Below are 25102 nucleotides of genomic sequence, written 5' to 3'. Positions count from 1 at the left end.
AGGCGGCGGGGAAGCGCAGAGAGGCTCGGCTTCTTGAGCGGGGCAGGGGCGCCCTCCGCTGTCTAGGGCCACACCACCCTGAACGCGCCCGATCTCGTCTGGTCTCAGAAGCTAAGCAGGGTCGGGCCTGGTTAGTACTTGGATGGGAGACCGCCTGGGAATACCGGGTGCCGTAGGCTTCTTTTTTTTTTTTTTTTTTTTTTTTTGTTTTGCCTCTTGTTCTGTCCCCTCTCTGGGAGCGAGGCGGCGGCCCGGGGCGGGGGTCACCCCCACCCTCAGCGCCCGCCGCGGTGCCTGGCGCCCCAGCCCGCACCGTGGGGCCTCCTCTTGTCCCAAGCCGCGACACCGCCGTCACGCGGCAGCATGCGTGGCTTCTGGACTGTCAGGTCTCAGACCAAAGGTCTGCTCTGTGGGAACCGACACGCTGGAGGAAACCTTGAGAGTCTGAGAGGGGAGGGAGTTCCAGAAGAAGGCCAGGATGTCATTTTGAGGGAGTATGTGACCAGAACTCGTCCCGTTGCTTTTGGGGTTCTATGGGCTACACGTAGGAATCTTTGGTGGTGGCACCTGATGTTGGGGGATCCGGAGTCACACCCAGACCTGCCCCACAGGCCTCCTTTTACTTTTCTCTTCGGATTCATTATGTTTAAAAAGTGTCTCTTATCTCTATGATTGCATTTTCTTTTCTCTCTCTTTTCAAGCAGATGATGGGAGTCCAAGTATTAAGGTGACATGTGTTGCCCGTGCCCCCCTCCCCCCTGTGTTCTTATTCATTAACCTCTGATGTTGTTCCAGCGTATTGTGGGGGTACCAATGTTAAGGTCGGGTACGTTGCCCTCTCCCAGCCTCCCCCCTCGGGTCAGAGCCTCAAGTGCGCCCATCCCCCAGTCGGTGCGCACCCACCCCATTCCTAATGGAGGTGTATGCCCATCCCCTCCCCCCACCCGCCCGACACCCACCCGATGAAGGTGATTCCTCTGTGTCCACTTGGGTGTCCGTCGGTTCGTACCCATTTGCTGGTGAGCGCGAGCACGTGGTGCTCGTGTGTCCATTCTTGGGCTACCTGGCTTACTGGAACGGGTTCCAGCTCTGGCCAGGAGAACCACGAGAGGTGCCCTCTCACCGCTGCTCCTCCTAGCTGAATAGCACTCCGTGGTGTCCACGCGCCACATTTCATTTACGCACTGGTGGGTCGATGGGCACTCGGGTCGCTTCCAGGTCTTTGCGATTGTGACTTGTGCCCTGACTCTAACCCTAACCCTTACCCAGCCCCGTCTCCTCCTCGGCCCCTGCCTGAATGACTCCTTCCCGCCCGGCCTGTCACCTGTCACCGTCCTCTGCCCCTGCCTGACACGCTCCTCCCCGCCCGGGCCGTCACCGTCCTCGGCCCCTGCCTGACGGGGCTCCTCCGTCGCCTGGGCCTTCCAAGGGCTTGGTGTGGACGCTGGTTCCAGGACGCCCTCCCAGGAACCCGGTAGCAGGGCGGCCGCAGCGTCTCGCGCCACCCAACCGTCCGCCGGCCGGCGGCCGTCGCTAAGTGGCCTGCGGGGGACGTGCCCCCACTGTGGGGCGGGCGCCCAGCCTGGTGTCTTCTCTGAGGCCCCGTGGCTGCTTTTCCCCCCCCCCGCAAGGGGAGAGCCGCGGAGGTGGGGACCGCCTCCTCGTGGGGACGTACACCCAGCTCTCCACGTCGGATTCCGGGGCTCTCTGTCCTGCCAGAAGGCCCAGCTGGCCTGCGGGTCCTTAGAGTGGCAAAAACATCCGAAAACTGAGATTGAGGGTCCGGTGGTTGTCTGCACTTTTGTGCTGGGCACCCCAGGGAGGCCCGGGGGCTGGCTGGACAACGCGGTCTGCTGGGCGGGGGGGGGGGTTTGGAGGAGCAACTGATGCCCTTTGCACTTTGGGTAGCAAGTGTCTGAGGTGTCTCTGAGCCCTGCGCCATGTCGGGGGTGGGGGTGGGAGGTCGGGGGTGGGTGGAGGAGCAGGAGGAGGAGGAGGAGGAGGAGGTGGGAAGGGCCGTGGCCTGCAGTCGTGTTCCCGGGGTGGCTTCTTCCACAGGCTGCTTGGCCTGGGCTCCCTGCACCTGGGCCTTTGGAGGACTGGCCCTGTGCTTGCCAACGCTTCCCCTGCAGGGACCCAGAGCTGGGAGGTTGCATCTCTCAGCCCTGGGTCGGGCAGAGCCCCAGCGGGCCATGCCCACAACCTCTCTCAGCACGGGTCCCCCAGAAGGCTCCTTTGGGACCAGGATTCTCTTGCGGGTGACTCTTTAAGGTCTGGCCCCTGGATGGAGGGGCACCAGGAGTAGAGGAGCAGGAAGGGGAAGGGGGTGGCCGTGCGAGGGGACACTTTCAGGCCAAGTCCCAGCTTCAGCCTGATCCTCCTGGGAACCCCGGGGTGTACGTCACACCTCCTGGTTGTCCCGCTCTGAGACAAGGAGCCGGGCTTCGCATTCCCCCAGCAGCCAGTCGTGGGCTGAGGACACCTGGGGCGTTGGGAACTCCCTGGCTTCTCCTTGGCTTAACATCTGGAGCTGCTTGTGAATCGTGCCGCCACACACACCCGAGTGCAGGTGTCTTCTGCACAGACTGCGGGCCTCGCTCTTCTGAATGCCGCTAGCTCGCCACCCACCCACGGGTGAACCTGGTCAGGGTACTTTCTCTCGGGGGCAGACTCTGATCCTGGCGGGCTACCGGTGTCTCTGTTTGCTCGTTTCTTTCTTCCATTTCGGGAAAGGCTTCCTTACTGGGTGTGGAAATCTCCTATGCCTTTCCTCGCCTATTCTGTCAGCTTTAAAATTCTCTTTCAGTTGCCACCCTCACAGATGGATTAGGAAACTCTTTCCGGTGCACTCATTAGTGAAATGACCTCAATGAAGCTGGAATCCAATATCTAATCGCCGATTTTTAGCGAGTCCACACGCCAGGGTGGTCGGGGTCCAATGCAGCCCCGGCCAGGCCCAGGCCCCTTGGACTGGGCCACAGGAGGACACAGAGGAGGGTCCCGGCCCCCACGGTCGCGTTGCCGGCAGTTCTCCAAGGGCTTGGGCGTTTTCCAGAGGTAGGAGATGGAGGGGACTGATTTCTTCAGCGCCCCACTAACCACGCCACCCCACCCATGGGACACATCCCTAGAGAGACAGAGAGACGCCCCATACACTCGCTCCCCTCCCCCATGCGCTGTGCCCCAGCCCGGGCCCGGGGGAATAGGCGGCAGCCCACCCACAGGGTGGGGGGCGCAGCTGAAAGGGGTTGTCGGGGAGGGCGGCCCCTGCCTGGGGTCAAAGGGCGGGCGACCCGCGCGTGCGCAATCGGCGGCGGCGGCGGCGGCGGCGGCGGCGGCGGCGGCGGCGGCGGCGGCGGCGGGGGCGGCCACGAGCTGGGGGTGGGCCAGGCGAGGAGAGGAAGGGGGCTGGAAGGTCTCCACCTTGGCGAGTCCAGCCGTGGAGGCGCATCTTGTGTGAGTGTGAGTGAGTGAGTGTGAGTGTGAGTGTGTGTGTGTGTGTGTGTGTATAGAGAGACAGCCCCCCACCCCGGCCCGCCGCTCCCTGCCCGCCCCGCCCCACCCCGCCTGTCACCCCCGTCCCTCGGAGCCCGCCGGACCCGGCCGGTGAACTCAACAGGCCCGCCCGGTGCGGGTCAGCGCCGGCGCGGGGCCTGGGGCGGGAGGAGGCGGCGGGGAAGCGCAGAGAGGCTCGGCTTCTTGAGCGGGGCAGGGGCGCCCTCCGCTGTCTAGGGCCACACCACCCTGAACGCGCCCGATCTCGTCTGGTCTCAGAAGCTAAGCAGGGTCGGGCCTGGTTAGTACTTGGATGGGAGACCGCCTGGGAATACCGGGTGCCGTAGGCTTCTTTTTTTTTTTTTTTTTTTTTTTTTGTTTTGCCTCTTGTTCTGTCCCCTCTCTGGGAGCGAGGCGGCGGCCCGGGGCGGGGGTCACCCCCACCCTCAGCGCCCGCCGCGGTGCCTGGCGCCCCAGCCCGCACCGTGGGGCCTCCTCTTGTCCCAAGCCGCGACACCGCCGTCACGCGGCAGCATGCGTGGCTTCTGGACTGTCAGGTCTCAGACCAAAGGTCTGCTCTGTGGGAACCGACACGCTGGAGGAAACCTTGAGAGTCTGAGAGGGGAGGGAGTTCCAGAAGAAGGCCAGGATGTCATTTTCAGGGAGTATGTGACCAGAACTCGTCCCGTTGCTTTTGGGGTTCTATGGGCTACACGTAGGAATCTTTGGTGGTGGCACCTGATGTTGGGGGATCCGGAGTCACACCCAGACCTGCCCCACAGGCCTCCTTTTACTTTTCTCTTCGGATTCATTATGTTTAAAAAGTGTCTCTTATCTCTATGATTGCATTTTCTTTTCTCTCTCTTTTCAAGCAGATGATGGGAGTCCAAGTATTAAGGTGACATGTGTTGCCCGTGCCCCCCTCCCCCCTGTGTTCTTATTCATTAACCTCTGATGTTGTTCCAGCGTATTGTGGGGGTACCAATGTTAAGGTCGGGTACGTTGCCCTCTCCCAGCCTCCCCCCTCGGGTCAGAGCCTCAAGTGCGCCCATCCCCCAGTCGGTGCGCACCCACCCCATTCCTAATGGAGGTGTATGCCCATCCCCTCCCCCCACCCGCCCGACACCCACCCGATGAAGGTGATTCCTCTGTGTCCACTTGGGTGTCCGTCGGTTCGTACCCATTTGCTGGTGAGCGCGAGCACGTGGTGCTCGTGTGTCCATTCTTGGGCTACCTGGCTTACTGGAACGGGTTCCAGCTCTGGCCAGGAGAACCACGAGAGGTGCCCTCTCACCGCTGCTCCTCCTAGCTGAATAGCACTCCGTGGTGTCCACGCGCCACATTTCATTTACGCACTGGTGGGTCGATGGGCACTCGGGTCGCTTCCAGGTCTTTGCGATTGTGACTTGTGCCCTGACTCTAACCCTAACCCTTACCCAGCCCCGTCTCCTCCTCGGCCCCTGCCTGACTGACTCCTTCCCGCCCGGCCTGTCACCTGTCACCGTCCTCTGCCCCTGCCTGACACGCTCCTCCCCGCCCGGGCCGTCACCGTCCTCGGCCCCTGCCTGACGGGGCTCCTCCGTCGCCTGGGCCTTCCAAGGGCTTGGTGTGGACGCTGGTTCCAGGACGCCCTCCCAGGAACCCGGTAGCAGGGCGGCCGCAGCGTCTCGCGCCACCCAACCGTCCGCCGGCCGGCGGCCGTCGCTAAGTGGCCTGCGGGGGACGTGCCCCCACTGTGGGGCGGGCGCCCAGCCTGGTGTCTTCTCTGAGGCCCCGTGGCTGCTTTTCCCCCCCCCCGCAAGGGGAGAGCCGCGGAGGTGGGGACCGCCTCCTCGTGGGGACGTACACCCAGCTCTCCACGTCGGATTCCGGGGCTCTCTGTCCTGCCAGAAGGCCCAGCTGGCCTGCGGGTCCTTAGAGTGGCAAAAACATCCGAAAACTGAGATTGAGGGTCCGGTGGTTGTCTGCACTTTTGTGCTGGGCACCCCAGGGAGGCCCGGGGGCTGGCTGGACAATGCGGTCTGCTGGGCGGGGGGGGGGGTTTGGAGGAGCAACTGATGCCCTTTGCACTTTGGGTAGCAAGTGTCTGAGGTGTCTCTGAGCCCTGCGCCATGTCGGGGGTGGGGGTGGGAGGTCGGGGGGGGGGTGGAGGAGCAGGAGGAGGAGGAGGAGGAGGAGGTGGGAAGGGCCGTGGCCTGCAGTCGTGTTCCCGGGGTGGCTTCTTCCACAGGCTGCTTGGCCTGGGCTCCCTGCACCTGGGCCTTTGGAGGACTGGCCCTGTGCTTGCCAACGCTTCCCCTGCAGGGACCCAGAGCTGGGAGGTTGCATCTCTCAGCCCTGGGTCGGGCAGAGCCCCAGCGGGCCATGCCCACAACCTCTCTCAGCACGGGTCCCCCAGAAGGCTCCTTTGGGACCAGGATTCTCTTGCGGGTGACTCTTTAAGGTCTGGCCCCTGGATGGAGGGGCACCAGGAGTAGAGGAGCAGGAAGGGGAAGGGGGTGGCCGTGCGAGGGGACACTTTCAGGCCAAGTCCCAGCTTCAGCCTGATCCTCCTGGGAACCCCGGGGTGTACGTCACACCTCCTGGTTGTCCCGCTCTGAGACAAGGAGCCGGGCTTCGCATTCCCCCAGCAGCCAGTCGTGGGCTGAGGACACCTGGGGCGTTGGGAACTCCCTGGCTTCTCCTTGGCTTAACATCTGGAGCTGCTTGTGAATCGTGCCGCCACACACACCCGAGTGCAGGTGTCTTCTGCACAGACTGCGGGCCTCGCTCTTCTGAATGCCGCTAGCTCGCCACCCACCCACGGGTGAACCTGGTCAGGGTACTTTCTCTCGGGGGCAGACTCTGATCCTGGCGGGCTACCGGTGTCTCTGTTTGCTCGTTTCTTTCTTCCATTTCGGGAAAGGCTTCCTTACTGGGTGTGGAAATCTCCTATGCCTTTCCTCGCCTATTCTGTCAGCTTTAAAATTCTCTTTCAGTTGCCACCCTCACAGATGGATTAGGAAACTCTTTCCGGTGCACTCATTAGTGAAATGACCTCAATGAAGCTGGAATCCAATATCTAATCGCCGATTTTTAGCGAGTCCACACGCCAGGGTGGTCGGGGTCCAATGCAGCCCCGGCCAGGCCCAGGCCCCTTGGACTGGGCCACAGGAGGACACAGAGGAGGGTCCCGGCCCCCACGGTCGCGTTGCCGGCAGTTCTCCAAGGGCTTGGGCGTTTTCCAGAGGTAGGAGATGGAGGGGACTGATTTCTTCAGCGCCCCACTAACCACGCCACCCCACCCATGGGACACATCCCTAGAGAGACAGAGAGACGCCCCATACACTCGCTCCCCTCCCCCATGCGCTGTGCCCCAGCCCGGGCCCGGGGGAATAGGCGGCAGCCCACCCACAGGGTGGGGGGCGCAGCTGAAAGGGGTTGTCGGGGAGGGCGGCCCCTGCCTGGGGTCAAAGGGCGGGCGACCCGCGCGTGCGCAATCGGCGGCGGCGGCGGCGGCGGCGGCGGCGGCGGCGGCGGCGGCGGCGGCGGCGGCGGGGGCGGCCACGAGCTGGGGGTGGGCCAGGCGAGGAGAGGAAGGGGGCTGGAAGGTCTCCACCTTGGCGAGTCCAGCCGTGGAGGCGCATCTTGTGTGAGTGTGAGTGAGTGAGTGTGAGTGTGAGTGTGTGTGTGTGTGTGTGTGTATAGAGAGACAGCCCCCCACCCCGGCCCGCCGCTCCCTGCCCGCCCCGCCCCACCCCGCCTGTCACCCCCGTCCCTCGGAGCCCGCCGGACCCGGCCGGTGAACTCAACAGGCCCGCCCGGTGCGGGTCAGCGCCGGCGCGGGGCCTGGGGCGGGAGGAGGCGGCGGGGAAGCGCAGAGAGGCTCGGCTTCTTGAGCGGGGCAGGGGCGCCCTCCGCTGTCTAGGGCCACACCACCCTGAACGCGCCCGATCTCGTCTGGTCTCAGAAGCTAAGCAGGGTCGGGCCTGGTTAGTACTTGGATGGGAGACCGCCTGGGAATACCGGGTGCCGTAGGCTTCTTTTTTTTTTTTTTTTTTTTTTTTTGTTTTGCCTCTTGTTCTGTCCCCTCTCTGGGAGCGAGGCGGCGGCCCGGGGCGGGGGTCACCCCCACCCTCAGCGCCCGCCGCGGTGCCTGGCGCCCCAGCCCGCACCGTGGGGCCTCCTCTTGTCCCAAGCCGCGACACCGCCGTCACGCGGCAGCATGCGTGGCTTCTGGACTGTCAGGTCTCAGACCAAAGGTCTGCTCTGTGGGAACCGACACGCTGGAGGAAACCTTGAGAGTCTGAGAGGGGAGGGAGTTCCAGAAGAAGGCCAGGATGTCATTTTCAGGGAGTATGTGACCAGAACTCGTCCCGTTGCTTTTGGGGTTCTATGGGCTACACGTAGGAATCTTTGGTGGTGGCACCTGATGTTGGGGGATCCGGAGTCACACCCAGACCTGCCCCACAGGCCTCCTTTTACTTTTCTCTTCGGATTCATTATGTTTAAAAAGTGTCTCTTATCTCTATGATTGCATTTTCTTTTCTCTCTCTTTTCAAGCAGATGATGGGAGTCCAAGTATTAAGGTGACATGTGTTGCCCGTGCCCCCCTCCCCCCTGTGTTCTTATTCATTAACCTCTGATGTTGTTCCAGCGTATTGTGGGGGTACCAATGTTAAGGTCGGGTACGTTGCCCTCTCCCAGCCTCCCCCCTCGGGTCAGAGCCTCAAGTGCGCCCATCCCCCAGTCGGTGCGCACCCACCCCATTCCTAATGGAGGTGTATGCCCATCCCCTCCCCCCACCCGCCCGACACCCACCCGATGAAGGTGATTCCTCTGTGTCCACTTGGGTGTCCGTCGGTTCGTACCCATTTGCTGGTGAGCGCGAGCACGTGGTGCTCGTGTGTCCATTCTTGGGCTACCTGGCTTACTGGAACGGGTTCCAGCTCTGGCCAGGAGAACCACGAGAGGTGCCCTCTCACCGCTGCTCCTCCTAGCTGAATAGCACTCCGTGGTGTCCACGCGCCACATTTCATTTACGCACTGGTGGGTCGATGGGCACTCGGGTCGCTTCCAGGTCTTTGCGATTGTGACTTGTGCCCTGACTCTAACCCTAACCCTTACCCAGCCCCGTCTCCTCCTCGGCCCCTGCCTGACTGACTCCTTCCCGCCCGGCCTGTCACCTGTCACCGTCCTCTGCCCCTGCCTGACACGCTCCTCCCCGCCCGGGCCGTCACCGTCCTCGGCCCCTGCCTGACGGGGCTCCTCCGTCGCCTGGGCCTTCCAAGGGCTTGGTGTGGACGCTGGTTCCAGGACGCCCTCCCAGGAACCCGGTAGCAGGGCGGCCGCAGCGTCTCGCGCCACCCAACCGTCCGCCGGCCGGCGGCCGTCGCTAAGTGGCCTGCGGGGGACGTGCCCCCACTGTGGGGCGGGCGCCCAGCCTGGTGTCTTCTCTGAGGCCCCGTGGCTGCTTTTCCCCCCCCCCGCAAGGGGAGAGCCGCGGAGGTGGGGACCGCCTCCTCGTCGGGACGTACACCCAGCTCTCCACGTCGGATTCCGGGGCTCTCTGTCCTGCCAGAAGGCCCAGCTGGCCTGCGGGTCCTTAGAGTGGCAAAAACATCCGAAAACTGAGATTGAGGGTCCGGTGGTTGTCTGCACTTTTGTGCTGGGCACCCCAGGGAGGCCCGGGGGCTGGCTGGACAATGCGGTCTGCTGGGCGGGGGGGGGGGTTTGGAGGAGCAACTGATGCCCTTTGCACTTTGGGTAGCAAGTGTCTGAGGTGTCTCTGAGCCCTGCGCCATGTCGGGGGTGGGGGTGGGAGGTCGGGGGGGGGGTGGAGGAGCAGGAGGAGGAGGAGGAGGAGGAGGTGGGAAGGGCCGTGGCCTGCAGTCGTGTTCCCGGGGTGGCTTCTTCCACAGGCTGCTTGGCCTGGGCTCCCTGCACCTGGGCCTTTGGAGGACTGGCCCTGTGCTTGCCAACGCTTCCCCTGCAGGGACCCAGAGCTGGGAGGTTGCATCTCTCAGCCCTGGGTCGGGCAGAGCCCCAGCGGGCCATGCCCACAACCTCTCTCAGCACGGGTCCCCCAGAAGGCTCCTTTGGGACCAGGATTCTCTTGCGGGTGACTCTTTAAGGTCTGGCCCCTGGATGGAGGGGCACCAGGAGTAGAGGAGCAGGAAGGGGAAGGGGGTGGCCGTGCGAGGGGACACTTTCAGGCCAAGTCCCAGCTTCAGCCTGATCCTCCTGGGAACCCCGGGGTGTACGTCACACCTCCTGGTTGTCCCGCTCTGAGACAAGGAGCCGGGCTTCGCATTCCCCCAGCAGCCAGTCGTGGGCTGAGGACACCTGGGGCGTTGGGAACTCCCTGGCTTCTCCTTGGCTTAACATCTGGAGCTGCTTGTGAATCGTGCCGCCACACACACCCGAGTGCAGGTGTCTTCTGCACAGACTGCGGGCCTCGCTCTTCTGAATGCCGCTAGCTCGCCACCCACCCACGGGTGAACCTGGTCAGGGTACTTTCTCTCGGGGGCAGACTCTGATCCTGGCGGGCTACCGGTGTCTCTGTTTGCTCGTTTCTTTCTTCCATTTCGGGAAAGGCTTCCTTACTGGGTGTGGAAATCTCCTATGCCTTTCCTCGCCTATTCTGTCAGCTTTAAAATTCTCTTTCAGTTGCCACCCTCACAGATGGATTAGGAAACTCTTTCCGGTGCACTCATTAGTGAAATGACCTCAATGAAGCTGGAATCCAATATCTAATCGCCGATTTTTAGCGAGTCCACACGCCAGGGTGGTCGGGGTCCAATGCAGCCCCGGCCAGGCCCAGGCCCCTTGGACTGGGCCACAGGAGGACACAGAGGAGGGTCCCGGCCCCCACGGTCGCGTTGCCGGCAGTTCTCCAAGGGCTTGGGCGTTTTCCAGAGGTAGGAGATGGAGGGGACTGATTTCTTCAGCGCCCCACTAACCACGCCACCCCACCCATGGGACACATCCCTAGAGAGAGAGAGAGACGCCCCATACACTCGCTCCCCTCCCCCATGCGCTGTGCCCCAGCCCGGGCCCGGGGGAATAGGCGGCAGCCCACCCACAGGGTGGGGGGCGCAGCTGAAAGGGGTTGTCGGGGAGGGCGGCCCCTGCCTGGGGTCAAAGGGCGGGCGACCCGCGCGTGCGCAATCGGCGGCGGCGGCGGCGGCGGCGGCGGCGGCCACGAGCTGGGGGTGGGCCAGGCGAGGAGAGGAAGGGGGCTGGAAGGTCTCCACCTTGGCGAGTCCAGCCGTGGAGGCGCATCTTGTGTGAGTGTGAGTGAGTGAGTGTGAGTGTGAGTGTGTGTGTGTGTGTGTGTGTGTATAGAGAGACAGCCCCCCACCCCGGCCCGCCGCTCCCTGCCCGCCCCGCCCCACCCCGCCTGTCACCCCCGTCCCTCGGAGCCCGCCGGACCCGGCCGGTGAACTCAACAGGCCCGCCCGGTGCGGGTCAGCGCCGGCGCGGGGCCTGGGGCGGGAGGAGGCGGCGGGGAAGCGCAGAGAGGCTCGGCTTCTTGAGCGGGGCAGGGGCGCCCTCCGCCGTCTAGGGCCACACCACCCTGAACGCGCCCGATCTCGTCTGGTCTCAGAAGCTAAGCAGGGTCGGGCCTGGTTAGTACTTGGATGGGAGACCGCCTGGGAATACCGGGTGCCGTAGGCTTCTTTTTTTTTTTTTTTTTTTTTTTTTGTTTTGCCTCTTGTTCTGTCCCCTCTCTGGGAGCGAGGCGGCGGCCCGGGGCGGGGGTCACCCCCACCCTCAGCGCCCGCCGCGGTGCCTGGCGCCCCAGCCCGCACCGTGGGGCCTCCTCTTGTCCCAAGCCGCGACACCGCCGTCACGCGGCAGCATGCGTGGCTTCTGGACTGTCAGGTCTCAGACCAAAGGTCTGCTCTGTGGGAACCGACACGCTGGAGGAAACCTTGAGAGTCTGAGAGGGGAGGGAGTTCCAGAAGAAGGCCAGGATGTCATTTTCAGGGAGTATGTGACCAGAACTCGTCCCGTTGCTTTTGGGGTTCTATGGGCTACACGTAGGAATCTTTGGTGGTGGCACCTGATGTTGGGGGATCCGGAGTCACACCCAGACCTGCCCCACAGGCCTCCTTTTACTTTTCTCTTCGGATTCATTATGTTTAAAAAGTGTCTCTTATCTCTATGATTGCATTTTCTTTTCTCTCTCTTTTCAAGCAGATGATGGGAGTCCAAGTATTAAGGTGACATGTGTTGCCCGTGCCCCCCTCCCCCCTGTGTTCTTATTCATTAACCTCTGATGTTGTTCCAGCGTATTGTGGGGGTACCAATGTTAAGGTCGGGTACGTTGCCCTCTCCCAGCCTCCCCCCTCGGGTCAGAGCCTCAAGTGCGCCCATCCCCCAGTCGGTGCGCACCCACCCCATTCCTAATGGAGGTGTATGCCCATCCCCTCCCCCCACCCGCCCGACACCCACCCGATGAAGGTGATTCCTCTGTGTCCACTTGGGTGTCCGTCGGTTCGTACCCATTTGCTGGTGAGCGCGAGCACGTGGTGCTCGTGTGTCCATTCTTGGGCTACCTGGCTTACTGGAACGGGTTCCAGCTCTGGCCAGGAGAACCACGAGAGGTGCCCTCTCACCGCTGCTCCTCCTAGCTGAATAGCACTCCGTGGTGTCCACGCGCCACATTTCATTTACGCACTGGTGGGTCGATGGGCACTCGGGTCGCTTCCAGGTCTTTGCGATTGTGACTTGTGCCCTGACTCTAACCCTAACCCTTACCCAGCCCCGTCTCCTCCTCGGCCCCTGCCTGAATGACTCCTTCCCGCCCGGCCTGTCACCTGTCACCGTCCTCTGCCCCTGCCTGACACGCTCCTCCCCGCCCGGGCCGTCACCGTCCTCGGCCCCTGCCTGACGGGGCTCCTCCGTCGCCTGGGCCTTCCAAGGGCTTGGTGTGGACGCTGGTTCCAGGACGCCCTCCCAGGAACCCGGTAGCAGGGCGGCCGCAGCGTCTCGCGCCACCCAACCGTCCGCCGGCCGGCGGCCGTCGCTAAGTGGCCTGCGGGGGACGTGCCCCCACTGTGGGGCGGGCGCCCAGCCTGGTGTCTTCTCTGAGGCCCCGTGGCTGCTTTTCCCCCCCCCCGCAAGGGGAGAGCCGCGGAGGTGGGGACCGCCTCCTCGTGGGGACGTACACCCAGCTCTCCACGTCGGATTCCGGGGCTCTCTGTCCTGCCAGAAGGCCCAGCTGGCCTGCGGGTCCTTAGAGTGGCAAAAACATCCGAAAACTGAGATTGAGGGTCCGGTGGTTGTCTGCACTTTTGTGCTGGGCACCCCAGGGAGGCCCGGGGGCTGGCTGGACAACGCGGTCTGCTGGGCGGGGGGGGGGTTTGGAGGAGCAACTGATGCCCTTTGCACTTTGGGTAGCAAGTGTCTGAGGTGTCTCTGAGCCCTGCGCCATGTCGGGGGTGGGGGTGGGAGGTCGGGGGGGGGTGGAGGAGCAGGAGGAGGAGGAGGAGGAGGAGGTGGGAAGGGCCGTGGCCTGCAGTCGTGTTCCCGGGGTGGCTTCTTCCACAGGCTGCTTGGCCTGGGCTCCCTGCACCTGGGCCTTTGGAGGACTGGCCCTGTGCTTGCCAACGCTTCCCCTGCAGGGACCCAGAGCTGGGAGGTTGCATCTCTCAGCCCTGGGTCGGGCAGAGCCCCAGCGGGCCATGCCCACAACCTCTCTCAGCACGGGTCCCCTAGAAGGCTCCTTTGGGACCAGGATTCTCTTGCGGGTGACTCTTTAAGGTCTGGCCCCTGGATGGAGGGGCACCAGGAGTAGAGGAGCAGGAAGGGGAAGGGGGTGGCCGTGCGAGGGGACACTTTCAGGCCAAGTCCCAGCTTCAGCCTGATCCTCCTGGGAACCCCGGGGTGTACGTCACACCTCCTGGTTGTCCCGCTCTGAGACAAGGAGCCGGGCTTCGCATTCCCCCAGCAGCCAGTCGTGGGCTGAGGACACCTGGGGCGTTGGGAACTCCCTGGCTTCTCCTTGGCTTAACATCTGGAGCTGCTTGTGAATCGTGCCGCCACACACACCCGAGTGCAGGTGTCTTCTGCACAGACTGCGGGCCTCGCTCTTCTGAATGCCGCTAGCTCGCCACCCACCCACGGGTGAACCTGGTCAGGGTACTTTCTCTCGGGGGCAGACTCTGATCCTGGCGGGCTACCGGTGTCTCTGTTTGCTCGTTTCTTTCTTCCATTTCGGGAAAGGCTTCCTTACTGGGTGTGGAAATCTCCTATGCCTTTCCTCGCCTATTCTGTCAGCTTTAAAATTCTCTTTCAGTTGCCACCCTCACAGATGGATTAGGAAACTCTTTCCGGTGCACTCATTAGTGAAATGACCTCAATGAAGCTGGAATCCAATATCTAATCGCCGATTTTTAGCGAGTCCACACGCCAGGGTGGTCGGGGTCCAATGCAGCCCCGGCCAGGCCCAGGCCCCTTGGACTGGGCCACAGGAGGACACAGAGGAGGGTCCCGGCCCCCACGGTCGCGTTGCCGGCAGTTCTCCAAGGGCTTGGGCGTTTTCCAGAGGTAGGAGATGGAGGGGACTGATTTCTTCAGCGCCCCACTAACCACGCCACCCCACCCATGGGACACATCCCTAGAGAGAGAGAGAGACGCCCCATACACTCGCTCCCCTCCCCCATGCGCTGTGCCCCAGCCCGGGCCCGGGGGAATAGGCGGCAGCCCACCCACAGGGTGGGGGGCGCAGCTGAAAGGGGTTGTCGGGGAGGGCGGCCCCTGCCTGGGGTCAAAGGGCGGGCGACCCGCGCGTGCGCAATCGGCGGCGGCGGCGGCGGCGGCGGCGGCGGCGGCGGGGGCGGCCACGAGCTGGGGGTGGGCCAGGCGAGGAGAGGAAGGGGGCTGGAAGGTCTCCACCTTGGCGAGTCCAGCCGTGGAGGCGCATCTTGTGTGAGTGTGAGTGAGTGAGTGTGAGTGTGAGTGTGTGTGTGTGTGTGTGTGTGTATAGAGAGACAGCCCCCCACCCCGGCCCGCCGCTCCCTGCCCGCCCCGCCCCACCCCGCCTGTCACCCCCGTCCCTCGGAGCCCGCCGGACCCGGCCGGTGAACTCAACAGGCCCGCCCGGTGCGGGTCAGCGCCGGCGCGGGGCCTGGGGCGGGAGGAGGCGGCGGGGAAGCGCAGAGAGGCTCGGCTTCTTGAGCGGGGCAGGGGCGCCCTCCGCCGTCTAGGGCCACACCACCCTGAACGCGCCCGATCTCGTCTGGTCTCAGAAGCTAAGCAGGGTCGGGCCTGGTTAGTACTTGGATGGGAGACCGCCTGGGAATACCGGGTGCCGTAGGCTTCTTTTTTTTTTTTTTTTTTTTTTTTTGTTTTGCCTCTTGTTCTGTCCCCTCTCTGGGAGCGAGGCGGCGGCCCGGGGCGGGGGTCACCCCCACCCTCAGCGCCCGCCGCGGTGCCTGGCGCCCCAGCCCGCACCGTGGGGCCTCCTCTTGTCCCAAGCCGCGACACCGCCGTCACGCGGCAGCATGCGTGGCTTCTGGACTGTCAGGTCTCAGACCAAAGGTCTGCTCTGTGGGAACCGACACGCTGGAGGAAACCTTGAGAGTCTGAGAGGGGAGGGAGTTCCAGAAGAAGGCCAGGATGTCATTTTGAGGGAGTATGTGACCAGAACTCGTCCCGTTGCTTTTGGGGTTCTATGGGCTACACGTAGGAATCTTTGGTGGTGGCACCTGATGTTGGGGGATCCGGAGTCACACCCAGACCTGCCCCACAGGCCTCCTTTTACTTTTCTCTTCGGATTCATTATGTTTAAAAAGTGTCTCTTATCTCTATGATTGCATTTTCTTTTCTCTCTCTTTTCAAGCAGATGATGGGAGTCCAAGTATTAAGGTGACATGTGTTGCCCGTGCCCCCCTCCCCCCTGTGTTCTTATTCATTAACCTCTGATGTTGTTCCAGCGTATTGTGGGGGTACCAATGTTAAGGTCGGGTACGTTGCCCTCTCCCAGCCTCCCCCCTCGGGTCAGAGCCTCAAGTGCGCCCATCCCCCAGTCGGTGCGCACCCACCCCATTCCTAATGGAGGTGTATGCCCATCCCCTCCCCCCACCCGCCCGACACCCACCCGATGAAGGTGATTCCTCTGTGTCCACTTGGGTGTCCGTCGGTTCGTACCCATTTGCTGGTGAGCGCGAGCACGTGGTGCTCGTGTGTCCATTCTTGGGCTACCTGGCTTACTGGAACGGGTTCCAGCTCTGGCCAGGAGAACCACGAGAGGTGCCCTCTCACCGCTGCTCCTCCTAGCTGAATAGCACTCCGTGGTGTCCACGCGCCACATTTCATTTACGCACTGGTGGGTCGATGGGCACTCGGGTCGCTTCCAGGTCTTTGCGATTGTGACTTGTGCCCTGACTCTAACCCTAACCCTTACCCAGCCCCGTCTCCTCCTCGGCCCCTGCCTGAATGACTCCTTCCCGCCCGGCCTGTCACCTGTCACCGTCCTCTGCCCCTGCCTGACACGCTCCTCCCCGCCCGGGCCGTCACCGTCCTCGGCCCCTGCCTGACGGGGCTCCTCCGTCGCCTGGGCCTTCCAAGGGCTTGGTGTGGACGCTGGTTCCAGGACGCCCTCCCAGGAACCCGGTAGCAGGGCGGCCGCAGCGTCTCGCGCCACCCAACCGTCCGCCGGCCGGCGGCCGTCGCTAAGTGGCCTGCGGGGGACGTGCCCCCACTGTGGGGCGGGCGCCCAGCCTGGTGTCTTCTCTGAGGCCCCGTGGCTGCTTTTCCCCCCCCCCGCAAGGGGAGAGCCGCGGAGGTGGGGACCGCCTCCTCGTGGGGACGTACACCCAGCTCTCCACGTCGGATTCCGGGGCTCTCTGTCCTGCCAGAAGGCCCAGCTGGCCTGCGGGTCCTTAGAGTGGCAAAAACATCCGAAAACTGAGATTGAGGGTCCGGTGGTTGTCTGCACTTTTGTGCTGGGCACCCCAGGGAGGCCCGGGGGCTGGCTGGACAACGCGGTCTGCTGGGCGGGGGGGGGGTTTGGAGGAGCAACTGATGCCCTTTGCACTTTGGGTAGCAAGTGTCTGAGGTGTCTCTGAGCCCTGCGCCATGTCGGGGGTGGGGGTGGGAGGTCGGGGGGGGGTGGAGGAGCAGGAGGAGGAGGAGGAGGAGGAGGTGGGAAGGGCCGTGGCCTGCAGTCGTGTTCCCGGGGTGGCTTCTTCCACAGGCTGCTTGGCCTGGGCTCCCTGCACCTGGGCCTTTGGAGGACTGGCCCTGTGCTTGCCAACGCTTCCCCTGCAGGGACCCAGAGCTGGGAGGTTGCATCTCTCAGCCCTGGGTCGGGCAGAGCCCCAGCGGGCCATGCCCACAACCTCTCTCAGCACGGGTCCCCCAGAAGGCTCCTTTGGGACCAGGATTCTCTTGCGGGTGACTCTTTAAGGTCTGGCCCCTGGATGGAGGGGCACCAGGAGTAGAGGAGCAGGAAGGGGAAGGGGGTGGCCGTGCGAGGGGACACTTTCAGGCCAAGTCCCAGCTTCAGCCTGATCCTCCTGGGAACCCCGGGGTGTACGTCACACCTCCTGGTTGTCCCGCTCTGAGACAAGGAGCCGGGCTTCGCATTCCCCCAGCAGCCAGTCGTGGGCTGAGGACACCTGGGGCGTTGGGAACTCCCTGGCTTCTCCTTGGCTTAACATCTGGAGCTGCTTGTGAATCGTGCCGCCACACACACCCGAGTGCAGGTGTCTTCTGCACAGACTGCGGGCCTCGCTCTTCTGAATGCCGCTAGCTCGCCACCCACCCACGGGTGAACCTGGTCAGGGTACTTTCTCTCGGGGGCAGACTCTGATCCTGGCGGGCTACCGGTGTCTCTGTTTGCTCGTTTCTTTCTTCCATTTCGGGAAAGGCTTCCTTACTGGGTGTGGAAATCTCCTATGCCTTTCCTCGCCTATTCTGTCAGCTTTAAAATTCTCTTTCAGTTGCCACCCTCACAGATGGATTAGGAAACTCTTTCCGGTGCACTCATTAGTGAAATGACCTCAATGAAGCTGGAATCCAATATCTAATCGCCGATTTTTAGCGAGTCCACACGCCAGGGTGGTCGGGGTCCAATGCAGCCCCGGCCAGGCCCAGGCCCCTTGGACTGGGCCACAGGAGGACACAGAGGAGGGTCCCGGCCCCCACGGTCGCGTTGCCGGCAGTTCTCCAAGGGCTTGGGCGTTTTCCAGAGGTAGGAGATGGAGGGGACTGATTTCTTCAGCGCCCCACTAACCACGCCACCCCACCCATGGGACACATCCCTAGAGAGACAGAGAGACGCCCCATACACTCGCTCCCCTCCCCCATGCGCTGTGCCCCAGCCCGGGCCCGGGGGAATAGGCGGCAGCCCACCCACAGGGTGGGGGGCGCAGCTGAAAGGGGTTGTCGGGGAGGGCGGCCCCTGCCTGGGGTCAAAGGGCGGGCGACCCGCGCGTGCGCAATCGGCGGCGGCGGCGGCGGCGGCGGCGGCGGCGGCGGCGGCGGCGGCGGCGGCGGCGGCGGCGGCGGCGGCGGCGGCGGGGGCGGCCACGAGCTGGGGGTGGGCCAGGCGAGGAGAGGAAGGGGGCTGGAAGGTCTCCACCTTGGCGAGTCCAGCCGTGGAGGCGCATCTTGTGTGAGTGTGAGTGAGTGAGTGTGAGTGTGAGTGTGTGTGTGTGTGTGTGTATAGAGAGACAGCCCCCCACCCCGGCCCGCCGCTCCCTGCCCGCCCCGCCCCACCCCGCCTGTCACCCCCGTCCCTCGGAGCCCGCCGGACCCGGCCGGTGAACTCAACAGGCCCGCCCGGTGCGGGTCAGCGCCGGCGCGGGGCCTGGGGCGGGAGGAGGCGGCGGGGAAGCGCAGAGAGGCTCGGCTTCTTGAGCGGGGCAGGGGCGCCCTCCGCCGTCTAGGGCCACACCACCCTGAACGCGCCCGATCTCGTCTGGTCTCAGAAGCTAAGCAGGGTCGGGCCTGGTTAGTACTTGGATGGGAGACCGCCTGGGAATACCGGGTGCCGTAGGCTTCTTTTTTTTTTTTTTTTTTTTTTTTTGTTTTGCCTCTTGTTCTGTCCCCTCTCTGGGAGCGAGGCGGCGGCCCGGGGCGGGGGTCACCCCCACCCTCAGCGCCCGCCGCGGTGCCTGGCGCCCCAGCCCGCACCGTGGGGCCTCCTCTTGTCCCAAGCCGCGACACCGCCGTCACGCGGCAGCATGCGTGGCTTCTGGACTGTCAGGTCTCAGACCAAAGGTCTGCTCTGTGGGAACCGACACGCTGGAGGAAACCTTGAGAGTCTGAGAGGGGAGGGAGTTCCAGAAGAAGGCCAGGATGTCATTTTGAGGGAGTATGTGACCAGAACTCGTCCCGTTGCTTTTGGGGTTCTATGGGCTACACGTAGGAATCTTTGGTGGTGGCACCTGATGTTGGGGGATCCGGAGTCACACCCAGACCTGCCCCACAGGCCTCCTTTTACTTTTCTCTTCGGATTCATTATGTTTAAAAAGTGTCTCTTATCTCTATGATTGCATTTTCTTTTCTCTCTCTTTTCAAGCAGATGATGGGAGTCCAAGTATTAAGGTGACATGTGTTGCCCGTGCCCCCCTCCCCCCTGTGTTCTTATTCATTAACCTCTGATGTTGTTCCAGCGTATTGTGGGGGTACCAATGTTAAGGTCGGGTACGTTGCCCTCTCCCAGCCTCCCCCCTCGGGTCAGAGCCTCAAGTGCGCCCATCCCCCAGTCGGTGCGCACCCACCCCATTCCTAATGGAGGTGTATGCCCATCCCCTCCCCCCACCCGCCCGACACCCACCCGATGAAGGTGATTCCTCTGTGTCCACTTGGGTGTCCGTCGGTTCGTACCCATTTGCTGGTGAGCGCGAGCACGTGGTGCTCGTGTGTCCATTCTTGGGCTACCTGGCTTACTGGAACGGGTTCCAGCTCTGGCCAGGAGAACCACGAGAGGTGCCCTCTCACCGCTGCTCCTCCTAGCTGAATAGCACTCCGTGGTGTCCACGCGCCACATTTCATTTACGCACTGGTGGGTCGATGGGCACTCGGGTCGCTTCCAGGTCTTTGCGATTGTGACTTGTGCCCTGACTCTAACCCTAACCCTTACCCAGCCCCGTCTCCTCCTCGGCCCCTGCCTGAATGACTCCTTCCCGCCCGGCCTGTCACCTGTCACCGTCCTCTGCCCCTGCCTGACACGCTCCTCCCCGCCCGGGCCGTCACCGTCCTCGGCCCCTGCCTGACGGGGCTCCTCCGTCGCCTGGGCCTTCCAAGGGCTTGGTGTGGACGCTGGTTCCAGGACGCCCTCCCAGGAACCCGGTAGCAGGGCGGCCGCAGCGTCTCGCGCCACCCAACCGTCCGCCGGCCGGCGGCCGTCGCTAAGTGGCCTGCGGGGGACGTGCCCCCACTGTGGGGCGGGCGCCCAGCCTGGTGTCTTCTCTGAGGCCCCGTGGCTGCTTTTCCCCCCCCCCGCAAGGGGAGAGCCGCGGAGGTGGGGACCGCCTCCTCGTGGGGACGTACACCCAGCTCTCCACGTCGGATTCCGGGGCTCTCTGTCCTGCCAGAAGGCCCAGCTGGCCTGCGGGTCCTTAGAGTGGCAAAAACATCCGAAAACTGAGATTGAGGGTCCGGTGGTTGTCTGCACTTTTGTGCTGGGCACCCCAGGGAGGCCCGGGGGCTGGCTGGACAACGCGGTCTGCTGGGCGGGGGGGGGGGTTTGGAGGAGCAACTGATGCCCTTTGCACTTTGGGTAGCAAGTGTCTGAGGTGTCTCTGAGCCCTGCGCCATGTCGGGGGTGGGGGTGGGAGGTCGGGGGGGGGTGGAGGAGCAGGAGGAGGAGGAGGTGGGAAGGGCCGTGGCCTGCAGTCGTGTTCCCGGGGTGGCTTCTTCCACAGGCTGCTTGGCCTGGGCTCCCTGCACCTGGGCCTTTGGAGGACTGGCCCTGTGCTTGCCAACGCTTCCCCTGCAGGGACCCAGAGCTGGGAGGTTGCATCTCTCAGCCCTGGGTCGGGCAGAGCCCCAGCGGGCCATGCCCACAACCTCTCTCAGCACGGGTCCCCCAGAAGGCTCCTTTGGGACCAGGATTCTCTTGCGGGTGACTCTTTAAGGTCTGGCCCCTGGATGGAGGGGCACCAGGAGTAGAGGAGCAGGAAGGGGAAGGGGGTGGCCGTGCGAGGGGACACTTTCAGGCCAAGTCCCAGCTTCAGCCTGATCCTCCTGGGAACCCCGGGGTGTACGTCACACCTCCTGGTTGTCCCGCTCTGAGACAAGGAGCCGGGCTTCGCATTCCCCCAGCAGCCAGTCGTGGGCTGAGGACACCTGGGGCGTTGGGAACTCCCTGGCTTCTCCTTGGCTTAACATCTGGAGCTGCTTGTGAATCGTGCCGCCACACACACCCGAGTGCAGGTGTCTTCTGCACAGACTGCGGGCCTCGCTCTTCTGAATGCCGCTAGCTCGCCACCCACCCACGGGTGAACCTGGTCAGGGTACTTTCTCTCGGGGGCAGACTCTGATCCTGGCGGGCTACCGGTGTCTCTGTTTGCTCGTTTCTTTCTTCCATTTCGGGAAAGGCTTCCTTACTGGGTGTGGAAATCTCCTATGCCTTTCCTCGCCTATTCTGTCAGCTTTAAAATTCTCTTTCAGTTGCCACCCTCACAGATGGATTAGGAAACTCTTTCCGGTGCACTCATTAGTGAAATGACCTCAATGAAGCTGGAATCCAATATCTAATCGCCGATTTTTAGCGAGTCCACACGCCAGGGTGGTCGGGGTCCAATGCAGCCCCGGCCAGGCCCAGGCCCCTTGGACTGGGCCACAGGAGGACACAGAGGAGGGTCCCGGCCCCCACGGTCGCGTTGCCGGCAGTTCTCCAAGGGCTTGGGCGTTTTCCAGAGGTAGGAGATGGAGGGGACTGATTTCTTCAGCGCCCCACTAACCACGCCACCCCACCCATGGGACACATCCCTAGAGAGACAGAGAGACGCCCCATACACTCGCTCCCCTCCCCCATGCGCTGTGCCCCAGCCCGGGCCCGGGGGAATAGGCGGCAGCCCACCCACAGGGTGGGGGGCGCAGCTGAAAGGGGTTGTCGGGGAGGGCGGCCCCTGCCTGGGGTCAAAGGGCGGGCGACCCGCGCGTGCGCAATCGGCGGCGGCGGCGGCGGCGGCGGCGGCGGCGGCGGCGGCGGCGGCGGCGGCGGCGGCGGCGGCGGCGGCGGCGGGGGCGGCCACGAGCTGGGGGTGGGCCAGGCGAGGAGAGGAAGGGGGCTGGAAGGTCTCCACCTTGGCGAGTCCAGCCGTGGAGGCGCATCTTGTGTGAGTGTGAGTGAGTGAGTGTGAGTGTGAGTGTGTGTGTGTGTGTGTGTATAGAGAGACAGCCCCCCACCCCGGCCCGCCGCTCCCTGCCCGCCCCGCCCCACCCCGCCTGTCACCCCCGTCCCTCGGAGCCCGCCGGACCCGGCCGGTGAACTCAACAGGCCCGCCCGGTGCGGGTCAGCGCCGGCGCGGGGCCTGGGGCGGGAGGAGGCGGCGGGGAAGCGCAGAGAGGCTCGGCTTCTTGAGCGGGGCAGGGGCGCCCTCCGCCGTCTAGGGCCACACCACCCTGAACGCGCCCGATCTCGTCTGGTCTCAGAAGCTAAGCAGGGTCGGGCCTGGTTAGTACTTGGATGGGAGACCGCCTGGGAATACCGGGTGCCGTAGGCTTCTTTTTTTTTTTTTTTTTTTTTTTTTGTTTTGCCTCTTGTTCTGTCCCCTCTCTGGGAGCGAGGCGGCGGCCCGGGGCGGGGGTCACCCCCACCCTCAGCGCCCGCCGCGGTGCCTGGCGCCCCAGCCCGCACCGTGGGGCCTCCTCTTGTCCCAAGCCGCGACACCGCCGTCACGCGGCAGCATGCGTGGCTTCTGGACTGTCAGGTCTCAGACCAAAGGTCTGCTCTGTGGGAACCGACACGCTGGAGGAAACCTTGAGAGTCTGAGAGGGGAGGGAGTTCCAGAAGAAGGCCAGGATGTCATTTTGAGGGAGTATGTGACCAGAACTCGTCCCGTTGCTTTTGGGGTTCTATGGGCTACACGTAGGAATCTTTGGTGGTGGCACCTGATGTTGGGGGATCCGGAGTCACACCCAGACCTGCCCCACAGGCCTCCTTTTACTTTTCTCTTCGGATTCATTATGTTTAAAAAGTGTCTCTTATCTCTATGATTGCATTTTCTTTTCTCTCTCTTTTCAAGCAGATGATGGGAGTCCAAGTATTAAGGTGACATGTGTTGCCCGTGCCCCCCTCCCCCCTGTGTTCTTATTCATTAACCTCTGATGTTGTTCCAGCGTATTGTGGGGGTACCAATGTTAAGGTCGGGTACGTTGCCCTCTCCCAGCCTCCCCCCTCGGGTCAGAGCCTCAAGTGCGCCCATCCCCCAGTCGGTGCGCACCCACCCCATTCCTAATGGAGGTGTATGCCCATCCCCTCCCCCCACCCGCCCGACACCCACCCGATGAAGGTGATTCCTCTGTGTCCACTTGGGTGTCCGTCGGTTCGTACCCATTTGCTGGTGAGCGCGAGCACGTGGTGCTCGTGTGTCCATTCTTGGGCTACCTGGCTTACTGGAACGGGTTCCAGCTCTGGCCAGGAGAACCACGAGAGGTGCCCTCTCACCGCTGCTCCTCCTAGCTGAATAGCACTCCGTGGTGTCCACGCGCCACATTTCATTTACGCACTGGTGGGTCGATGGGCACTCGGGTCGCTTCCAGGTCTTTGCGATTGTGACTTGTGCCCTGACTCTAACCCTAACCCTTACCCAGCCCCGTCTCCTCCTCGGCCCCTGCCTGAATGACTCCTTCCCGCCCGGCCTGTCACCTGTCACCGTCCTCTGCCCCTGCCTGACACGCTCCTCCCCGCCCGGGCCGTCACCGTCCTCGGCCCCTGCCTGACGGGGCTCCTCCGTCGCCTGGGCCTTCCAAGGGCTTGGTGTGGACGCTGGTTCCAGGACGCCCTCCCAGGAACCCGGTAGCAGGGCGGCCGCAGCGTCTCGCGCCACCCAACCGTCCGCCGGCCGGCGGCCGTCGCTAAGTGGCCTGCGGGGGACGTGCCCCCACTGTGGGGCGGGCGCCCAGCCTGGTGTCTTCTCTGAGGCCCCGTGGCTGCTTTTCCCCCCCCCCGCAAGGGGAGAGCCGCGGAGGTGGGGACCGCCTCCTCGTGGGGACGTACACCCAGCTCTCCACGTCGGATTCCGGGGCTCTCTGTCCTGCCAGAAGGCCCAGCTGGCCTGCGGGTCCTTAGAGTGGCAAAAACATCCGAAAACTGAGATTGAGGGTCCGGTGGTTGTCTGCACTTTTGTGCTGGGCACCCCAGGGAGGCCCGGGGGCTGGCTGGACAACGCGGTCTGCTGGGCGGGGGGGGGGGTTTGGAGGAGCAACTGATGCCCTTTGCACTTTGGGTAGCAAGTGTCTGAGGTGTCTCTGAGCCCTGCGCCATGTCGGGGGTGGGGGTGGGAGGTCGGGGGGGGGTGGAGGAGCAGGAGGAGGAGGAGGTGGGAAGGGCCGTGGCCTGCAGTCGTGTTCCCGGGGTGGCTTCTTCCACAGGCTGCTTGGCCTGGGCTCCCTGCACCTGGGCCTTTGGAGGACTGGCCCTGTGCTTGCCAACGCTTCCCCTGCAGGGACCCAGAGCTGGGAGGTTGCATCTCTCAGCCCTGGGTCGGGCAGAGCCCCAGCGGGCCATGCCCACAACCTCTCTCAGCACGGGTCCCCCAGAAGGCTCCTTTGGGACCAGGATTCTCTTGCGGGTGACTCTTTAAGGTCTGGCCCCTGGATGGAGGGGCACCAGGAGTAGAGGAGCAGGAAGGGGAAGGGGGTGGCCGTGCGAGGGGACACTTTCAGGCCAAGTCCCAGCTTCAGCCTGATCCTCCTGGGAACCCCGGGGTGTACGTCACACCTCCTGGTTGTCCCGCTCTGAGACAAGGAGCCGGGCTTCGCATTCCCCCAGCAGCCAGTCGTGGGCTGAGGACACCTGGGGCGTTGGGAACTCCCTGGCTTCTCCTTGGCTTAACATCTGGAGCTGCTTGTGAATCGTGCCGCCACACACACCCGAGTGCAGGTGTCTTCTGCACAGACTGCGGGCCTCGCTCTTCTGAATGCCGCTAGCTCGCCACCCACCCACGGGTGAACCTGGTCAGGGTACTTTCTCTCGGGGGCAGACTCTGATCCTGGCGGGCTACCGGTGTCTCTGTTTGCTCGTTTCTTTCTTCCATTTCGGGAAAGGCTTCCTTACTGGGTGTGGAAATCTCCTATGCCTTTCCTCGCCTATTCTGTCAGCTTTAAAATTCTCTTTCAGTTGCCACCCTCACAGATGGATTAGGAAACTCTTTCCGGTGCACTCATTAGTGAAATGACCTCAATGAAGCTGGAATCCAATATCTAATCGCCGATTTTTAGCGAGTCCACACGCCAGGGTGGTCGGGGTCCAATGCAGCCCCGGCCAGGCCCAGGCCCCTTGGACTGGGCCACAGGAGGACACAGAGGAGGGTCCCGGCCCCCACGGTCGCGTTGCCGGCAGTTCTCCAAGGGCTTGGGCGTTTTCCAGAGGTAGGAGATGGAGGGGACTGATTTCTTCAGCGCCCCACTAACCACGCCACCCCACCCATGGGACACA

The 25102-nt window shown here is 63.6% G+C and overlaps 7 non-coding genes across 7 annotated transcripts; all 7 read left to right on the top strand.

Moving 5' to 3' along the window:
- Nucleotides 1–60: 60 nt before the first annotated feature.
- LOC142866227 (5S ribosomal RNA) lies at nt 61–179 on the top strand. The gene has a single exon (XR_012916268.1). It is a non-coding gene; the product is annotated as a 5S ribosomal RNA (ribosomal RNA).
- A 3547-nt stretch (nt 180–3726) lies between these two features.
- Nucleotides 3727–3845, top strand: LOC142866226 (5S ribosomal RNA). The gene has a single exon (XR_012916267.1). It is a non-coding gene; the product is annotated as a 5S ribosomal RNA (ribosomal RNA).
- Nucleotides 3846–7396: 3551 nt separating this feature from the next.
- LOC142866225 (5S ribosomal RNA) lies at nt 7397–7515 on the top strand. The gene has a single exon (XR_012916266.1). It is a non-coding gene; the product is annotated as a 5S ribosomal RNA (ribosomal RNA).
- Nucleotides 7516–11035: 3520 nt separating this feature from the next.
- LOC142866224 (5S ribosomal RNA) lies at nt 11036–11154 on the top strand. Its single transcript, XR_012916265.1, has one exon. It is a non-coding gene; the product is annotated as a 5S ribosomal RNA (ribosomal RNA).
- A 3530-nt stretch (nt 11155–14684) lies between these two features.
- Nucleotides 14685–14803, top strand: LOC142866223 (5S ribosomal RNA). The gene has a single exon (XR_012916264.1). It is a non-coding gene; the product is annotated as a 5S ribosomal RNA (ribosomal RNA).
- A 3568-nt stretch (nt 14804–18371) lies between these two features.
- LOC142866222 (5S ribosomal RNA) lies at nt 18372–18490 on the top strand. Its single transcript, XR_012916263.1, has one exon. It is a non-coding gene; the product is annotated as a 5S ribosomal RNA (ribosomal RNA).
- A 3557-nt stretch (nt 18491–22047) lies between these two features.
- On the top strand, nt 22048–22166 carry LOC142866221 (5S ribosomal RNA). The gene has a single exon (XR_012916262.1). It is a non-coding gene; the product is annotated as a 5S ribosomal RNA (ribosomal RNA).
- Nucleotides 22167–25102: the final 2936 nt, after the last annotated feature.

This window comes from Microcebus murinus, unplaced genomic scaffold, assembly GCF_040939455.1.
Source record: "Microcebus murinus isolate Inina unplaced genomic scaffold, M.murinus_Inina_mat1.0 scaf002_hap2_Mmur4.0, whole genome shotgun sequence".
Classification (NCBI taxonomy): Eukaryota; Metazoa; Chordata; class Mammalia; order Primates; family Cheirogaleidae; genus Microcebus; species Microcebus murinus.
The sequence above is the reverse complement of the archived record's forward strand: the minus strand, read 5'-3'. Positions and strand labels throughout refer to the sequence as shown.